Source organism: Hyperoodon ampullatus, assembly GCF_949752795.1.
Source record: "Hyperoodon ampullatus genome assembly, chromosome: 2".
Lineage (NCBI taxonomy): Eukaryota > Metazoa > Chordata > Mammalia > Artiodactyla > Ziphiidae > Hyperoodon > Hyperoodon ampullatus.
Window position 1 is genome coordinate 51811397 of NC_136915.1, and position 19269 is coordinate 51830665.

The 19269-nt window shown below is 43.5% G+C and overlaps 1 protein-coding gene across 1 annotated transcript in view; it reads left to right on the plus strand.

Moving 5' to 3' along the window:
* The window catches only part of FGGY (FGGY carbohydrate kinase domain containing), a 424082-nt gene that overhangs the window by 393898 nt on the left and 10915 nt on the right, over nt 1–19269 (plus strand). The window lies entirely within an intron of this gene.

Here is a 19269-nt window from a genome sequence, read left to right on the forward strand (position 1 = left end):
AGATCTTCAGTTGCAGCATGCGGACTTCTTACTTCTGGCATGCGAACTCTTAGTTGCGGCATGCATGCAGGATCTAATTCCCTGACCAGGAATCAAACCTGGGCCCCCTATGTTGGGAGCGCAAAGTCTTACCCACTGGACCACCAGGGAAGTCCCTGTCTTAGTTTTAATGAACTTATAAACCAACATGCTTCCATTTTGAAGTAAAAACAACATCCCCGGTCATAGAGATGTTTACAGAGTTATTTATCTAGCAAGTGAGAGACATGCCGGAAACAAGTTTCTCTAAGGAACATACTGGGATTTTTTTTTAATATCTAGATTCTTATCAAGGATTGTGAAGTCCTAAAGATAATCCAAAATCTGTGCCTCAGTATAAATGGTTTCTGGCCTTAGAGAGATCCAGTAACTATTAGTTCTCAAATATCAGTCTCAAAAGGGGTGTCTTCTCTTCCTGGGAAGGGTGATTCCATAAGGAGGAATGTTGGGGTTCCTTGCAGCTCAAAGCTATACTAAGACCCACACTCATCACACCTGGCAGAGAACTTCCTGTGCTGCCATGGAGGCAAGAGGGTCCCAGCCCAGCATCACAGCTTCCGCCAGCATCACTCACACTGCCTTCCTCTCTGAAGAGCTGGGTCCTTCTTCCCTTCAGGAAAACTTCCTGCAGGAGGTGACATTTTAGATTGGCCATTTCTTCACCCATCCATTCATTCAGCAAATATTTATTGGGTGAGCATCACCAATAAGCTAAGCCCTGTGCTTCAGCGTGACCTATAGACACAGTCTCTACCCTCCAGGAGTTGTTGGTCCAATGACAGAGTCAGAGAATAAAGAAATAATTGCACGTATAACCAATATACTCGTTATGAGCGCTTAAAGGAGAGGTATAGGGTGTGATAGGAGTGTTTAAATGGGATTTGAGATCCATAAATGTGACTAGTGATTCCTGCCTTCTAAGACGATTAGCTTATAAGGGGGGCAAAGTTTGCCCTGGAGGGAAGATTTGACCACAGACATATTGCCAGTGCATGTGATAGTAAAACCAGATGGACCTTTTAACCAGTCTTCTTATTATATTTTAGTTCTCTAAAGACAGTGCACCCTCCCACCCACATTGTCCACACCCGAGGTGAATGGCGCACGCCACCCTGCCCTTTGATATACCACTGAGTTAAACACATGGATTCTAGCTCCGGGGCTTGAATTCTGGATCTACCGTTTACTAGCTGGGTGATTTTGAGCAAGTTAACCTCTGTTTACCTCTCTTTTCTCCCCTGTAAAATAGGGATAATAATGATAACACCGATCTTACAGGGTTGCTGCAAATACTGATGAGATAAGGCATGTACACTCTTAACATGGTACCAAATGCATATGACGCCAAAAATGTTAGCCATCGTTCCTAAGGAGTGCTTAAGGAGTGGTGATGATTCTTATTTCCATCTCTTCCACAAGAGCGGAAGTAAGATCTGGTCCCTAAGCAGGAATCTGGTGGGGATGTGTGAGAGAGTGGGGGGCGGAGGAAATTTCCTTCCAGTTTTCCGATTTAAAGCCGGCCTCCCCATAGCCACTCCAGCCTTGAAAAGCTGCTGAGCACCCTGTGCAGATCCTGCTCACACTCACTCCTGGGTGGAGGCTCCCACCCCGTGCACCCCCACGTAAAGGCTTTGCAGTTCCAGACGGTCGTAGTTTCTTGCTCCAAGATGTCTGTGCATAAGGACACTAGCATTTTCCATGGCCTCATGTCTTCTATCTTGACACGCATTTTCCTGTCCTCCCATCTCCTCCTCACCACCCTAAGGAAACCGAGAGATGCCTCTTTGGGAAGGTCTCAGCCATAGGCACTGTGTTGGGTGTCCAGAGGTTGCACTTAAACTCCCAGGTTGTCTAGAGCTTCTGCTGCTTTTGAAAAAAAAAAAAAAAAGGACCTTCACATCTCTGGAGTAGGTGCCAGATCTTGCAGCACTTACAAGGACAAATCCATTTCTTACTGAATAATGGAGCTTAAAACCCTCATGACTGGCTGATGGAAGCTTTGGCCAGGTCTGTGAGGAATCTTTGCAGCATGAGTTCTCTTGATGTTCTTTTCTTATGGCTGCTGTCCTCTGAACAGGAGGCGGGGCTGAGGCTCTGCGGCTCCGTTGCCCCATGACCTCGTGTGAGCCCTTTCAGATCTAAAGAAGCAGGCTGTGAGCAGGCGGCCCTCAGTCCCAGTCCTCACTCTGCCTCTACCTAAATGGGCAGATGCCTAAGCCCAGAAGTCAAAGAGTTCTTGAGTTACTTCTGACAACTCTTGCTCCGTGACACCCCCACTGACCCATCAGCGAAGCCTCCTGAGCACCTCTTGTATCTGTGTGCGTCCCTCTTGTCCAGCAGCACGGCCCTAATTTCCCCCAGGACCCACGCACCTGGCCCCTGCCAGGCTGAATACACTTCTGGCTTCCCTGTGGCCCAGGGAAGGAGACTGCAAGCAAGGGCCGTGTGGGGACTGCCTGCCTCTCGGCTCTGTCTCGTTCACCCTTGCCTTCGCTCCGTCTGCTCCAGACAGGCTGGCCTTCTCATGCTTCAAATGTGTGATTTTTCCTTCGTCCATGTGGTCCTCTCCTCTGCTGAATGCATGTTTCCCCCATCCTTCACCCAGCTAAAGCCAGCATATCTTTGAATGTCAGCCAAGCCATAACATACAGGATGCATACACACATACATACCATATCGTTCATACCTGCATGCCATACATAGCAAGAGGCAGTGGACCAATCCCTGGGGGAGGAGGGAGCCCTCATCCCTTAGATTCGGCCAGCTCTCCGACAGAGAGAGGGAGGATCTGAGGAGACAGCTGTCTGAGGTGAAGGCTTTGCAGTTCCAGGCAGCCGTAGCTTCCCTTGCCACGCTGCTCGCCCTCATGCTTCTGAGCAAGGCGTCCGAAGGGAGGCTGTGGACAAGACCACTTCTTCTTCTCTACTTGCCTGCAACCTGACAGAGCACTTCTTGATTTTCTGGCAGAGATTAATTTGACTTCTGCAAACAAACTAGCAAAGCTTTTCTGCCCAAACTATCAAACACAGTCTCACCTGTCCATCCGGCTGCATCCAAAATATTCGTTCCAAGAATTTTTTGTCCTTTTGGGCTTCACTCTCCCAACCACAGAGACTAGTCAGGAACGGGGAGGGGGAGGAACGGGGGAGGGAGAGAACGTCAGAGTGACTTGAGGACATTCACAAAAAGTATTCCACTCGCCCTCCTCCACTCCCCATACACATTTCTGGCCCCGCTGGGACTCTCTTCCACTCACCAGCCCTCCCATTTTTCCCCCACCCAGAGCTCTTCAGCTCATAAGAAAGATCTGCAGCCCGGGAGTCAGGAGTCCCAAATTCTAGTCCTGGCTTTGACACCAGCTGGTTTTGTGATCTTCTCTGAGTATCGTCAGTTTCCTCCTCTGAGGCATATTCAGCAGCTGGATTTCACCCCTGAATCCACTGGGCGCAGAGGTAACCAACATTTGTGAACACTTGCTTTATGCAAAACACCAGGCTAGGAATTAATGATTACTTATCTACTCGCAATCCCTATGAGGCAGACATATTATTCCCATTTCACAGAGAAGGAAGATAAGACTTAGGAAAATTAAGAAACCTGCCCAGGTCCACAGGTTGGTAGAAAGGAGGCAGGTTTCAAACCCTGATCTGCCCTTTCCATCACACTAATCTGAGTCCCAAGTATACTGCAGGAAAAGAAGTCATGGTGACTTTTTACAAAACAAGAAATAGAATTCACCCTCTTTCATTCATACATTATGCAGAAGATGGGATGCCTTTGTTGCATTTTCCCCCCATACATACCTCTGCCTGGGAGCTAAGAAGAGGAAACGCACACATCAGGACTTCACGTACTCATCTGTAAGAGCCACAGACCCAGTACCAGAGGAAGATGAAGAAACAGGAGTGGGAATGCTGGGTGCTGTGAGGCTCTTAGGTGTCAAAGCAAACCCAACCCAAGCCTTTGGCTACATGATGAGCAAAATGAGGGCCAGAATGGTCACAGAACTTGTTTGAATTCACCCCATTGGAGAGCAGAGCCTAGCCCCCAGGTCTCCTGACTCTTTCCACAGAATCTCCCAAGTCAAATAGTCCTCCTCCATTCAAAAAGAAGAACATTCAAGAACATTGATTTTGCACCCATCTAAAAGCCACGCCGAGCTATGCTAAAGGTATCGGGCGTTGCAAACGTGTTCTCACAGAAACGCCCAGCTGGACACACAAAGAAGCAAGTCTCCAAGGAACAGGGTAAGGATTGTCTGAAGGGATCTGTGCTGGTGAGATTTAAAAAATCATAATATATGAATAAATGAACATATGGAAGAAATCAAGCAAAGCCCTCTCCTTCTTCCCATATGTAAACTCAGCCTTTGCCTCAAGTCATTAAGCAAACACAGATGCAGCCAAACCAGGCACCAGATGGCAAACGAGAGCTGGAAGAAAAGGTAAAGAAAGCTTTCGGTGTTTATTCAAAGACGGGAAAAAAGCCATGATCCAAAATGCTGTGGTTTCCACAGAATGGTCACCTGGGGTCACCAAGACCAAACCAAGGCCTAAAAGTAACCAAAACGAAACAACACAAAACTAGAGTAATCAGGATTGGGAAGTTGTAGGAAAACCACCAGTGTCTTCTGTCAATGGAATACAGTGTCAGAAGAAAGTGATAATTCAGGGAAATGAAAGATAGGGTTAAATAAAGTAGAAGGACCAGAGAGGGACAGGAAAGTGGGAAGAATGGGCTTTTGCTGAGTACTTGCACGTGTCTGGAGCTTTGCACCCTTGGTCTCATTTAATCTTTACAGCTACCCATTTAGGTATTGGCCAAACTTTATAAAGAAGGAGATTTCAGGGCTTCCCTGGTGGTGCAGTGGTTGAGAGTCCACCTACCGATGCGGGGGACATGGGTTCATGCCCTGGTCCGGGAAGATCCCACATGCCGTGGAGCGGCTGGGCCCATGAGCCATGGCTGCTGAGCCTGCGCGTCCGGAGCCTGTGCTCCCCGCAAGGGGAGAGGCCACAACAGTGAGAGGACCGTGTACCAAAAAAAAAAAAAAAAAAAAAAAGGAGATTTCATAAATGGGCCAAGAGAGATTAGGTTCCAAGGTCACATCACAGGAATTCCAACCTAGCTGTTTCCAGTGCTGTATGTGTACTGTTCCCAGCTTTGCAATCAAAGAACTCTGATTTCTAATCTTATATCCTGCTGTCAGATCATGTAATATTTAACACAGAAAATATGGTCCTTGAAAGACTCCATTTACCCTGTAATTACTGAGCATTTGCCACATGCCACACCCCCGGGGATATGCTTGGGTTATAGTTGTGTACCAGACACACAGGGGGAGTCATATGGCGTGCACTCGCCCCTTCTGCCCATCCCACTAGGTGTAAGGAAGAAAGTGACCTCGTCAGCTACTGCCTAGAGGGGAGACCAGAGGAGATGCAGACTGGGGAAGAGAGCATGCCTGAGAACTTGACTTCACTTCTCTTTCACAAAAGACACCCTTGCACATTCCTCACCCCCCTCTTAGCTTGTACATTGGAGATGAGCATCTGTAATGACAATCCAAAGGGCATCCTAGCTTTTCAGTGTGCATGAGTTTATGTATCTGGGATAGGAAAATTCCAAAAATGCTTCAGTTTCAATGAAAAGTTTAAAGGAACATGAAAACCTACCCCCTCTCCCCAGATCAGTCAGAGTTCTCCGTAGCTTGCAGGCGGACCGGCAAGGCAGAAGCTGCTTGCAAGCTAGGCAGACCCATCTCCCAACTCCTCCGCTAACTAACCTTGCTTCCTAGGCAAGCCGCACAACTGCTTTCGTTCCAGTCGCCTTGTCTCTAAAACAGAGTTAATGTGTACTTTCAAAGGCTGTTGTCAGACATTTTTACTTGCCTCTTACTCCTCTCTTCCCACCTGGCCAGTCTCTTTACAGCCATTTCATTTTTTCATTTTTTCCCATTTTCTTCTTTTACCAAATCCCAATCCAGATTTCTACCTTATGCATGCCTAAAGGCCCCTGAACACTATAAGGAAATACTATACAACAATAAGGCAGTCTTCTGACATTATGTAGTAATGATCCCCAGATAGCCTCCCTCACCCTCTAGGTTCTAGGTGGGTTTGGCCACTGGGCACCAGAAGGAGCCTGGAGGATAATGAAGCTGTTTGTTTCCCCAGCTCCGTCCTTGCTGAATTGCCACAGTTTAGCTGATCCATGTACCATGTATCTAGACCACAGACCGCAATTCTGGCACGTGGTCCTCTCCCTCTTCCCATCTTCTCTCCGGTGGTAGGAATCACTCCCTCCCCTTGCTTCTTCAGGCCAGGAGGCGGTAATGGTTCCCCACTGTTGCTAGTCTTCTCCTAAACCTTCTTTTCAACAAACCCTTTATTAAGCTGTACATCAGCTACCCAGTGTGAGTGTCCATCTGTTTTCTCACAGGAACTAGACTAATATGTCAGATTAATTTCTCATTTTCTGCAGTGATCCTATCAAACCTCCCCAAGTCCCAGCCCCATCTTTCCTCTCACATTCAGACATATGACCTCCCATTTATTCTCAACCACCAACTACCTCAAAAAGAAAATAAAAGCCATTAGAAGGACATCTGCCGTCAAACCTACATTTCTCATATCCAGTGGAATGCTGGAGCTGGCTCACACTTGCTCCCAAGAGCCAACTGTGGGCATCTCTGCCCAGCTCCACATTCAGTGACATCACATTAGCAGCTTGAAATTAGCCATAGTGGAAATCTTTACACCACAGAAATTGGCAAACACTACAAATCAGGGCCTTTTTTGTTTTGACAGAGCCAGTTGAGCATTTATCAGCACACCACTGCTTACACCCAGATGCTGCCTTTTTCTCCTTTACATTTGTTATAGTGGAGAGATCGATGCCCAACCTATTATCAGAGGCTCCTCCATCTCCCACTGCCTCTGATAGTCCATTCGATCCCTTTCCCTGCATATTTAGCCTCTCCTTCCATACTGACTCCTTCTCTCATCAGCATTTCAACCTGCTCTAGACTTGTGCTGTCCCATACAGTAGCCACTCATCAGATATAGTTACTGAGCACCTGAAATGTGACAGGTCCAAATTGAAATGTGTAAAAGACACACCAGATTTCAAAGATTTAGCATGAATACAAGAATGTAGACTATCTTATTAATAATAGAATAGGTTAAATGAAATGTTAAAATTCACCAATTTCTTTTCACTTTTTTAAATGGCCTCTAGGAAATTTAAAATTACTTATGTAACTCACATTATTTCTGTTGGGCAGTGCTACCATAAACTCTCATCTTAAAATAAAATCCCCTCTTCTACCTCTCAACCCCTCCAGTTATTGCCTCTTACAGGCAAAAATGTTTTAAAAAGTGGCCAGCCTCAATGTCATGATTTTCTTAGCACCATCTCCCTCCTCCTTAGCCAAGGATGATCTAGCTTCCACTTCTACAAATCCACTAAAATAATGCTAGTCTAAGTCACTAATGCTAACCTAGGCCATTGCACAACACAAAGGGCTTTCCAGGCCTTACCCTGCTTTACGCTTAAAAGCATTTTGCAATATGGAGCAGTCCCTTCATTGAAACACTTTTTAAAAAATTTATTTTATTGAAGTATAGTTGGTGTACAACGTTGTGTTAATTTCTGGTGTACAGCAAAGTGATTCAGTTATACATATGTATACATTCTTTTTCATATTCTTTTCCATTATGGTTTATTACAGGATATTGAATAGAGTTCCCTGTGCTGATCAGTAGGACTTTGGTGTTGATCCATTCTCTATATAATAGTTTGCATTTGCAAACTTCCAATCCATCCCTCCCCTACCCCACCTCCCCCTTGGCAACCACAACTGTTCTCTACGTCTGTAAGTCTGTTTCTGTTTCATAGATAAGTTCATTTGGAAACACTTTTCCACTGACAACATACTTCCTTGATTTTCCTCCCGCTGCTCTGAATGCTGCTTTCCACATTCCTTTGCCAGCTGTCCTCTCTCCTCTACCTAGCATTCTCTGTTGGTCTTCTACCGGGTTTTGTCCATCTCATCCACTTCTAAGGATTCATTTTCTATTTATATGGCAGCAGCTCTACAGCTGTTCACATGACATCTCCAACTAAAAGTCTTACAGGCATCTCAATTTAAACATGTTCAAATCTGAACTCAGCATCTCCACCTTTGCCTGCAAAACTGACGTTAGCTTAGGACATGGCACTATTGGTAAGGGCACCACATCTACTTAATCACTCCTGCCAGAACCTCAAGGACATTCTGAACCCAGCCTCTCTTTTCCCTCCACTTTGGTCTCTCCTGGTCTCTTTCTAAACTATACCTCGTGTCTCTTGAATTCTTCCACTTTGCTTTAATTCCACAGTCACCATGCTAGTCCAAGCCACCATCAGCTCTCGCCCAGACTGCTCCAAGGGCCTCTTGAATGGCCTCCACCTTTACCACTCTCTAACCCGTTCTCTACACATCAGCCAAAGTGATCTTTCACAAACTTGGAATAGGATGGCTTTGGCTTAAAACTCTCCAATGGCTTCCCCTTGACTTTGGCATAATGTTGGAAACCCTTAACGTGATATTAAAATGCCAACCAGGGCCTCCCTGGTGGCGCAGTGGTTGAGAGTCCGCCTGCCGATGCAGGGGATACGGGTTCGTGCCCCGGTCTGGGAGGATCCCATATGCCGCGGAGCGGCTGGGCCCGTGAGCCATGGCTGCTGAGCCTGCGCATCCGGAGCCTGTGCTCCGCAACGGGAGAGGCCACAACAGTGAGAGGCCCGCGTACCACCAAAAAATAAATAAATAAATAAATAAAATGCCAACCAAAATCTATTCCTGCCTTCATTTGTAGCTTTGTCTGTTATCACTTTTTCCCTCTGTTCTATCTACTCCGGCCATCTTGGACTTCTTTTTGTCCTTTGAATGTGCCACATTATCTTGACTTGGGGCCTTCAAATGTGCATTTCCTTTAGCCTGGCACCCTCTTCATCACCTTCTTTACCTGTCCAACTCCTCTTTAGCCTTCAGATAGTTCCCTAAGCCCCCAGACTAGTTTTGTCTCCCTCTGGCACTCTCTTATAGCACCTGTGTTTTTCTAATAGACTCTAAACTCCATAAGGTCAAGGATCAGAGCTGTCTGGTTCACTGACGTATCCACAGTGCCTAGCACAACACGTGGCACACAATAGGTACTCAATAACTAGTTGTTGAACAATAAAATATTATCTGATTCAAACTTCCCATTTTGGAGACGAGGAAACTAGGATCTAGAGAAAGGAAGCAACTCATTCAAAATTGCAGAGCCTAGACTCAGATTTGTACAGGACCAGAGCCTCCTGATTTCCAGATCAGTTTTCTTTCCAGTACATCATGTGCCTTGTCAATAACTTAGTAACCAGAGGGAAGCAGACTGAATTCCCTATGTCTTGTGAAAGCCAGAGCAAGCTCATCTTCATAAACACAGCTGACATAGGTGTTGTTTTCTTTGTTTGTTTTATATAAAAGGCCTAGAAGTCCAACCCAGAAATAAACTCCACATTTCTAAACCTACAGGCTCCTACAACTTTTATTCCCTACAGCCCCTGTTCTGCTCATTTTTCATCTTCCTTCCCCCCATTAACCAGAAGCATCAGCTGGCATCCAATGTTGAATGGTTCCTTCATTCCATGCTCCTTATCACTCCCCTGCCCAGGCAGCATGTTACATGTAGCAGAAGATTAGGAAGTGCTATCTTTAAATAGCAGCACTTGAGAAAACATTACAATATCCTGTGTAATCCTGGGGTGCTGATGGGTATAATAATTATAAAAATAAAAATAACAAATTTTTAAGCTATTACTTGTGCCAGGCACTAAATTAGATGGTTTGCGTGCCTTTTAGCTTTCTAACTCTATGAGTAATTATTTCTGTTTTTCTATTTTACAGATGAGTAAACTGAGGCATAAAGAAGTTATTAAATTGCCTAAGCCATTCAGTTAGAAGAGCCAAGGTGCTGATCTAGGCAGTCCAGAGCCCATGATCTTAACCATGTGACATCTGACAATAAAAAACAGGTTGACCTGAGAGTTAGGAAATACTAAAAAGTACAACTAAGGGAGATCCCAAAGTTGCTTTATACAGATATCCTACCCCTGATTTATTCATTCATTCATTCAATCATTCATTAATTCATTGATCCATCTACTCATTCGTTCTTTCATTCTCTCAACACTATTTATTGAAAAGTCACATTATATCAATTGCTGGGAATACTGATTAAAATTAATGACCTCTATCCTCTGAGCTCTCACCGTCTAGTGAAAGTGGCATATAAGTAAACAGACATTTATCCTACTGTGTGCTAAGTGCTAAGATAGAGGGAAACCAGGGAGCTTTGGGAACACAAAAAAAGATTATAAACCAACTTAAAAGGACACTGCGATGATTTATCCTGGACTTGCCTTCCATGCTTTCCCCTCACTCTGTCTGACCTCTGCTCCCTCCTTCCTTCCCAGTTTCCCGCCAGCCTTTCTCATGCTTTTGGTGCTTTGGTGCCATCTTTGGCCTCCCCACCTCCTGGTTTCAGACTCAACCTCTCTGCTTGTCTTTTTCCTCCTGATGTTGGTTCGAAATGCATTCTGGCTTAGCCAAAAGCTCTTCTGCACCATAAACCAGTCTGAGGCTGGCCCCAAAGGCTAGACCAGTGTGTGCATGCCCTACTTCTAATGTGGCTCTAGTCTAGGAGAGTTGTAGATCCAAAACAGGGAGCTTTAAGGAGTATGGAGGGCAGGATAGATGGATAGATACCCTGTGTCTTAGATAATTTGTTCATTTATCAGCCTAAACAAAGAGAAATTGATTAGTGACTACCCAACATCCCTTGAAGCTCAGTCATTATGTCCTGCATGTCCCACACCACTTTTTCATTACCCTGTAATATATTGGTCTCTGTGCAGTAGTGGAATCTTTGGTTTTGCATCAGAGTAAAATAAAATAAACCCATCACACTTGGAACGTAAGGAAATGTTAATACCATCACATTTTTATTCTTTGCTGCCAATTATGGTTCCTGATCTGTTGGCCAAAGAATCTTCCCAATACAAAATTAACGTTGAAGCAGGAAATGTAAGTTTCCAAGGTGTTCAGACCCTGAGAGCTTTCAAGATGTTGTGTTTTCTCGAGTTGCAGTCTCCTGTTGGCCCACTCCATCCTAAACAAAGTTTCTCCCCTGCAGTCATAAATGAAGCATATCCTGGCTAAAGAATTTTGTGGATTAGAGGCACCAGTTGAATTTGGCAACTAAAAGAGAATTAGTGGTGATTCCTGTTGATCGATGTGTTTGATGTAATAGATGAGGGACTCACCCCTATATATGGAAGAAATCAGAGTCAGAAGAGGTATATGGATTGAAAGAAAAAGAAGGGATTGAGATTCCAGAAATAACCATGAGGTGGAGGGGACATTTGATAGGAATGATGGGGCAAGCGAGAGAATTGGATTAATGGGCAACTGAAGTCAGAAAGTGGCAATTAGAATATTGGAAACACTTTGAAAACATAAGACTCAAGCATTGGATGGGTCTTGTAAACAGATGCTGAAGTCTTACATGATGATGACAAACCTCCAGATGGAAAGGGAGACTCAGATCTAAGCCTTAGCCTCATTTAACAGCAGCAAGAGGCTGATGATGACAGCACTGAGATGCAGGGGAGCTGAGTATGATTATATCTCTATCATTAGGTGGCATAAACTTCAGAGTGAGTTTTTGTGCTTGCAGATGGAGGAGTAATCATCTGGAAATGATAAAATAAGGAGGCATGACAATATTGACACCCACCACCTTCCCCACCAACCTGAAGCATATACCCAAGTAATACATGTTAACTCTTACTTTTAATGAAGTTACTGGGAAAATAAGCTTTGTTTCAGTTGATGGGTAAAGAGTAGTAGTAGTAGTAACAACAACTATAGTTTTAATCATTTATTCCATAACAATAGACCTATAAAATAGGTATTAAGATTCCCATTTTTAAAATTGAGACTCAAGAGTGTTAAGTGGCAGAGCTAGGATTTGAATTATGGTCTCTATATCACCAAAGCCTTTGTCCCACAGTGTATGGTTAAGAATAGAATTCCAAAACTGTGTGTCTCCGCATCTTTCAACTGGGGATATGAATTAGGTAAAGTGTTCAGTACAATACTGGGCCGTAGTAAGTGCTCAATAACTGTTAGCTGCCATTATTATTATTGTTGCTGTGTTATTGTTATTAGTATTATTTTTATAGCTCACTGCATTACCTTATATTCTCAGCCAGAAATATTAGTAGGACCATTTCTTTTTCAGTCAATAACAGATTATTAGATGGGTGATAGCTTGCAGGTTTTTTTTTTTTTTTTTTTTTTTTTTTTGAGGTACGCGGGCCTCTCACTGATGCGGCCTCTCCCATTGCGGAGCACAGGCTCCGGACACGCAGGCTCAGCGGCCATGGCTCACGGGCCCAGCCGCTCCGCGGCACGTGGGCTCTTCCCCGACCGGGGCACGAACCCGTGTCCCATGCATCGGCAGGCGGACTCTCAACCACTGCGCCACCAGGGAAGCCCCTAGCTTGCAGTTTTGAAGTCTGTAATCTAATGCTTTTAGTAAGAAGCTTGATATTTTGGCTTTGAGAAAACCCATAAGAGCCAAGTCAAACTCATGTAAGTAAGATGAATTGTCGTTCAACTATTCATTTTAGGACCCAACCCCTTAGCAGTCAGGCCATGTATTAGGGCCACACTTCAAAATATCACAGTGGTAGGTAGCCTTACCTATTGTGGAACCTCTCCCCTCTGCCATGCTTGCATGACTGACTTGAAATGAAGCTGTACCTTGCTGGAGAAACATGGTGGGTATATTCCCTCTTAGAGTGAAACTAGTTTAACAAAAAAAAAAAAAAAACCCTAATAAAATGTACCATTGGGGGTAACTGGTTCATTTGTCAACTGAGAGTTAATCAAAAAAAGACATGTACATGGAACCAACAGATTGCAGAGCTGGCAAAGACTTCAGAAATAATCTAATCCAACCCCTTTATTTTGCTGATAAGGAAAGTGAGTCCCAGGAAGGGGAAGGGTCTTACTCAAGGTCATACAGCTGGCAGTAATTTTGTTTGCTTCAAAAATTAATATGAACAATCTTTCCATACATCCCTGAATCCATCTTCCTGCCTTTGTAAGCACAATGTCATGACTATAATTGAATTTATCTTTGATGGTGGAGAAAGCAAGCTTTCAGGGTTTTACAGGGCCCTAAAGTCATCAGAGCAAGATAAATTGTCATGAACTGATGTTGAAGATCTGCCTATTGGCTGTGAGCTCCTCAAGGATTAGGCCTGGTCTTATTCATGAGTTAAAGCAAGTTTCAAATCCTAGCTAAGCCATTTACTAGCTTAGGAAAGTCACTTAACCTCTCTGAGCCTCTGTTTCCTCATTATACATTTAGATAATAAGACCTTCGTTACAGAATGTTTGTTAGCATCAAATGAGGCAACATATAGATACACAGTGCCTCACCAAAATAGACATTTAATAAGCGTACACTTTCAACTAACCTTTAGCTAATGTCCTGCTAAAAGTTACGGACACATCAATGAATAAGAAAGCCAAGGACCCTGATTTCACAGAGCTTAGGTTCATGAGGGAGGAGTAGAGGTAAGAGCCAAAGGAAGAAGTAGACAGTAACCAAGGATGCAGATAAATCAATATAATTTCAGGCCATGCTAAGTGCTGGGAAGGGTTATGAAGACAAGAAAATAGGATCATGTGGTAGAGGGTGTTCAGGAGAAGTAGACTGTTTCAGCCAAGAGTGGCCCAAGTCGGTCTCTTTGAGATTATATTTGAAGACGACCTAAGTCATATGAAAAATCCAGACAGTCTAAGATCCAGAAGTGCACTCCTGAAAGAGGCAGGAGGGCCCCCAGCAGGGGCAAACTTGCCACGTTCAGTCAAAAGCACCATAGCCATTGCGCTTGCAGCACAGCCAGCACAGTGAGCAAGACCTGAGGTGAGGTTGGAGACATTCACCCAAGTTCGACCTTGCAGTTCTAGGCCATCTTATGAAATTCGAATTTCCTTCAAAAAGCATCCATTGCAGCTTTCAGGAGTGAGGAGAGCTATGATATAACAAAAAAATAAATATTTGACCTCTGTCCTTGACCTGGCACACAGCTTCTAAACCCCTGGGAATCTGGAGTGAAGAGTGTCTTTTGTATACTAGTGAGATGACTGGGGACCCCTAGATAACCATCAACACAGGGATTGGTCACCAGCAAGACCAAGGCATGATCAGAGGGTTGGAACTTTGAGCCTCACTTCCTGACCTCCAAGTAGGGGAGGGGGCTGGAGATTCAGCTAATCACCAATGGCTAATGATTTACTTAATTGTACCTATGTACATGAACCCTCCATAAAAACCCCTAAACAACAAGGTTTGGAGAGCTTCACGTGGTGTGCCCCAGAAAGCATGGAAGCTCTGCCCACCTCCCACCCACCTCCATTATACCTTGCCCTATGCATCTCTTCCATTTGGCTGTTCCAGAGTTGTATCCTTTATAATAAACTGGGCATGGCAAGTGAACCACTTTCCTGAGTTCTGTGAGCCATTCTAGCAAACCTGAGGTGGAAGGGCAGGTCATGGGAACCCCCGGTTTATAGCTGGTCAGTCAGAAGTACAGGAGGCCCAGTGGCTTGTAAGTGGCATCTGAAGCGGGGGTAGTCTTGTAGGACTGAGCCCTTCACCTCAAGTGACACTAACTCCGGGTAGTTAGTGTCAGAATTGAACTGAATTGTGGGACACCACTCGGTGTCTGCAGAGTTGGAGAATTGATTGGTGTGAGGAACCCACATAGTTGGTGTCAGAAATATTGTGAGTAAAAATAGCTCAGAGAAACAAAATCTAATTTACTTCATTCGATGATCATGCAACAAATTTTTTTTTTTTTTTTTTGGCTGTGCCGTGTGGCAGGTGGGATCTTAGTTCCCCAACCAGGGATCGAACCTGTGCTCCCTGCATCGGGAGTGCAAAGTCTTAACCACTGGGCCACCAGGGAAGTCCCATCCAACAAATACTTATAGATCACCTTTTCTGGCCAGGCACAGTTCTTAGTGCAATGAATGAATCAAGTAAAAACCCCTGGCCACATGGAGCTTGCATGCTAATGGAATAATAAATATGTAAAGTTTATGGAGCATTTACTATGTGCTGCACTATTCTAAGTGCTTTGCCTGAAATAACTCACGTGGTCCTCAAAACAGTCCTACTAGAGGCATACTGTTCTTATCCCCATTTTTAGATGAGGAAACAGGCATAAAGAAGTTAAGTCATTTGTCCATGATAATGCAGCAAGCGGTAAAGCCTGACTTCAGACTCTGGCAGTTCGTGATAGTCGGAGTGTCTTTCTGAAAAATCACTCTCACTGGTCCTCACTGTTGTTAGGGTGCCAGTTAGGATGTTGGCCAGAGATTGGGATACTTGAATTTTCAGCAAAGCTGTGAGTAGATACTATTATTTCCACTTTATAGATGGAACACTGAAGCTTAGTTCACACATCTGGTAAGTAGCAGAGCCCAGATATGATCCCAAGCCTATTTATCTCTACAACCTAACACCTTTCCACTAGCATCTCCATTTCCTGCAAAATTGGAGAGCGCCACACCCCTACCCCTCCTTTATGATCAAGAGACTAATCCAAGGTGTATTTTAGAGTGAATACTGGAGAAATAGTCATTTGAAAATTTTTATTTCCATTTTGTAGGCATTCTATAATAGAAAATAAAATATAAATATACCAACACATACTTATAACATACACAGTGTTTTTTCTTTTACATTCTTTTAAATTGAGATATAGTGTACATAAAGTGAAATTCACAGATCTTAAGTGTACAGTTTGATGAAGTTTGATAAATGTGTACACCCATGTAATCAACACCCTAATAAATAAGATATATGTATGTGTGTGGATGTGGATGCGTAGGTAGGTACATAGATTGATACCATGTATTTAAAATTATAAATGAGGTGTGAGTCTTCATGTCATGATTAGTGATGAAGACCTACCCCACTCTTTCCTTTCTCTAACCACTTCCTGCTTCTCAATTGATATTGTTGTCATGGAGGTTACACAGAATACCAGGTGCAGGTCAAACGATGACTGTGTCAAAAGAAAAACAGAACAAAACAAAACAAATAGCAGAACAACTAGCCATTTCTTAATGCTTGTTGGAGGAAAATCACATTGCTATACTTTGTTTTTCTACGGAGGGATCATGTGCCTCAGCCCACACATTAACATGTGAACTTGTTGTTCCAGTAAAATGAGTCAGAGCTCCTCAAGAAGGCAGATTGATGTATTTCAGAACTATTTGTCAGCATCTCTGAAAAAAGGTACAGTGTACTGTATTGGTGTGTCTCACATACACACACACACTCATTCTCACCCAAGGAGATGGCACAGCTAATAAGCAGCAGAAGTGTGATTTGAACGCAAGCCCAGGGAACGCAAGCATCAGGCTTTTTGCATTGCAGAGAGGACAGGAGTGTTGGGTCTGAGTGTAGGGTTAAGCAAAGGCCTGGAGTCGGAATTCTGGCTTTACTGCATATTCGCTTTCTGACCTTGGGCAAATTCCTCATACTCTGTTCACTTCTTGGTTGATAAAGTGGGGATAGATGATGATATCTGTGTCATGAAGTCGTTTTGAGAATTTAAAGGGTCATGTACATAAAGCTGTTCGTACAGTGCACAGCACAGAGTAAGCACCTGCAAAATGTTGGCTAAACCAGTAACCTAGCAACGGCCATGGAAGTTGGTTGCTGGGTCAATGGATGCCTTGTTTTTTGGATCATGTACTCCATCAGTTAAAAAAAATTTTGAGCTTACATGCTAAATACATGCAAACTTATTTATGATAAAGCATATACCTATTCTACTGTGCTTGTAGATTATTTACACTATAAAACAGCTGAAATATAGCTGAAATAAAATGTTATTTTATAGTGAGGTCATCATACTAACATTATGCAGTATCTAAAGGTACACTGTTTATGGCCAGGTGAATTTTTAATGATTTTTTTAAAATGATTATTGATGATTTCTAAACAATTTTGAATATGTCTCTGTATTTATATCTCAAACAGTATTCTTTGTTTTTCTTCTTTTTAATTGACATATAGTTGCTTTATTATATTAGTTTCAAGTGTACAGCATAGTGATTCAGTATTTTTACAGATTATACTCCATTAAAAGTTATTACAAAATAATGACTGTGCTTCCCTGTGCTGTACAATATATGCTTGTTGCTAATCTATTTTATATGTGGTAGTTTATTTCTCTTAATCACCTACCCCCATCTTGCCCATCCTCCCTTCCCTCTCCCCACTGGTACTCACTAGTTTGTTCTCTATATCTGTGAGTCTGTCTCTGTTTTTCATATACATTCATTTGTATTATTTTTTAGATTCCACATATAAGTGATATCATAGAGTATTTGTCTTTCTCTATCTGACTTATTTCACTAAGCATAATATTCTCTAGGTCCATCTACATTGCTGCAAATGGCACAATTGCATTCCTTTTTTATGGCTGAGTAATATTCCAGTGTGTGTGTCTATGCGTGTGTGTGTGTGTATGAAACATCTTTATCCATTCATCTGATGATGGACAACAAACAGTATTCTTGATAATTTTGATTTTTTTCCCAATTCTCATCTTATCTGACTAGATCTTCATTGTTTTTACCTTATAATACAAAGAGCTAGCACCAAGTTAGTAAAAGTATCATCATTTTTTTGTTTCCTTGAATCTGAATTATCACCATTGCCTTTAATCCATTGGTTGAATCTTTCTCAGCTGCTTGCCCATTTTGTGAGGGTTTATTTAAATAAAATTAGATAATACCTAGAAACCTACCAACCTGGAACATGTAAATGATGATATGTAGCAAAGCCCTGGAAGCTGGGGACATAGAATGGAGTGCCACGCTGTCATCCCTGGTGTTGTAGAGCTCTCACCCTTCCCTTAGGACACCTCACGCATCTTACTCACTCATGACTGTCTGATGTGTGGACCAACTGATGGATCTGGTGACAATCTGCATATTAAACTTGAATTAATTTCTTTAGACTAAAAGTCATATAAATGGCACTTCCAATATTTTCTTCTGGAATCTTAACAGATCATCTCCAGCACTCCTTGGAGCACATGTATGCCATTTTAGAAACACCGTTAGATAGATGATCTTCCATCGCCTCTGTCGTGAAAGTCATCACCCTTTCCATTCAGCAGCTCAGCAAACATTAACCAAACAGCTGTTAAGTGCTAGGACCGTGTTAGGCATGAGACCCTCAGTAACATGGTTCCTACCTTCAGGGAGTTCACAGTATAGGTCCCACCAGGCCAGGTCCTGGTTATTCTTCCCTGTAGAAGACTCCATGACTCTGGACATGGCCAAGCTTGCAGTGAGTGCCCTTTGGTGCCTTGGTCTAGACTGCCTGCCAGCCTTCCCAAAGTCTTAAGGCCATTGTTCCCCTCCCACTGGGTGGGAGAGAAGGTATCAGATCGCCTGCTCCCCAAATTGCAACATTCCTGTGTCTGCCACTCGTGGAATCCCCATCTTCTCCACGGGTGAAGAGCTCCTTTCTTTCTTGAACCTGACTTCCCTGGGTACCTCACCCAGTGTAGCCTAAAGCCCTTTGGTGGCTCCCAAGCCAGGCCGTTAACACGTGAGAACTGGGAGTTCCCTGTGCCCACACAGGCCTGGTGTCTGCCAGTGCTGCTCCCAGGGAAGTGGTGAGCAGCGTGTGCGGACTGGTATCTCGGCCTTGACACAGCAGCAAAGGGTCAAACCCCATGAATGCAGCCTTTCATGGCCTTGGTACAGGGCTCCTATTTTTTCCTACAGAAACTCTTACACTTGCTTTCAGAAGTGACAATCAAATGTGAACTTTTCATGGTTTATTTATAGCTCGGCCTTATAGAGAGAAAGAAAAGAAGTGATTAAAAGGCGATTTTACCAAATATTTTGTTTTTAAAAGCTTTCATTGTGTGGGCAAAAAGGAAAGAGAAAAGCCCCTGTCTTCGTTGTGCTGTCTAGACTCCCAAAGAGGGTAGTGTGCTACAAATCCAGATTGTCCGACTCCTGCCTGCTGACAAAAAGTATGAATTTTGAGGCCAACTTCAAATAAACCCTTTGAACAGAAATATATT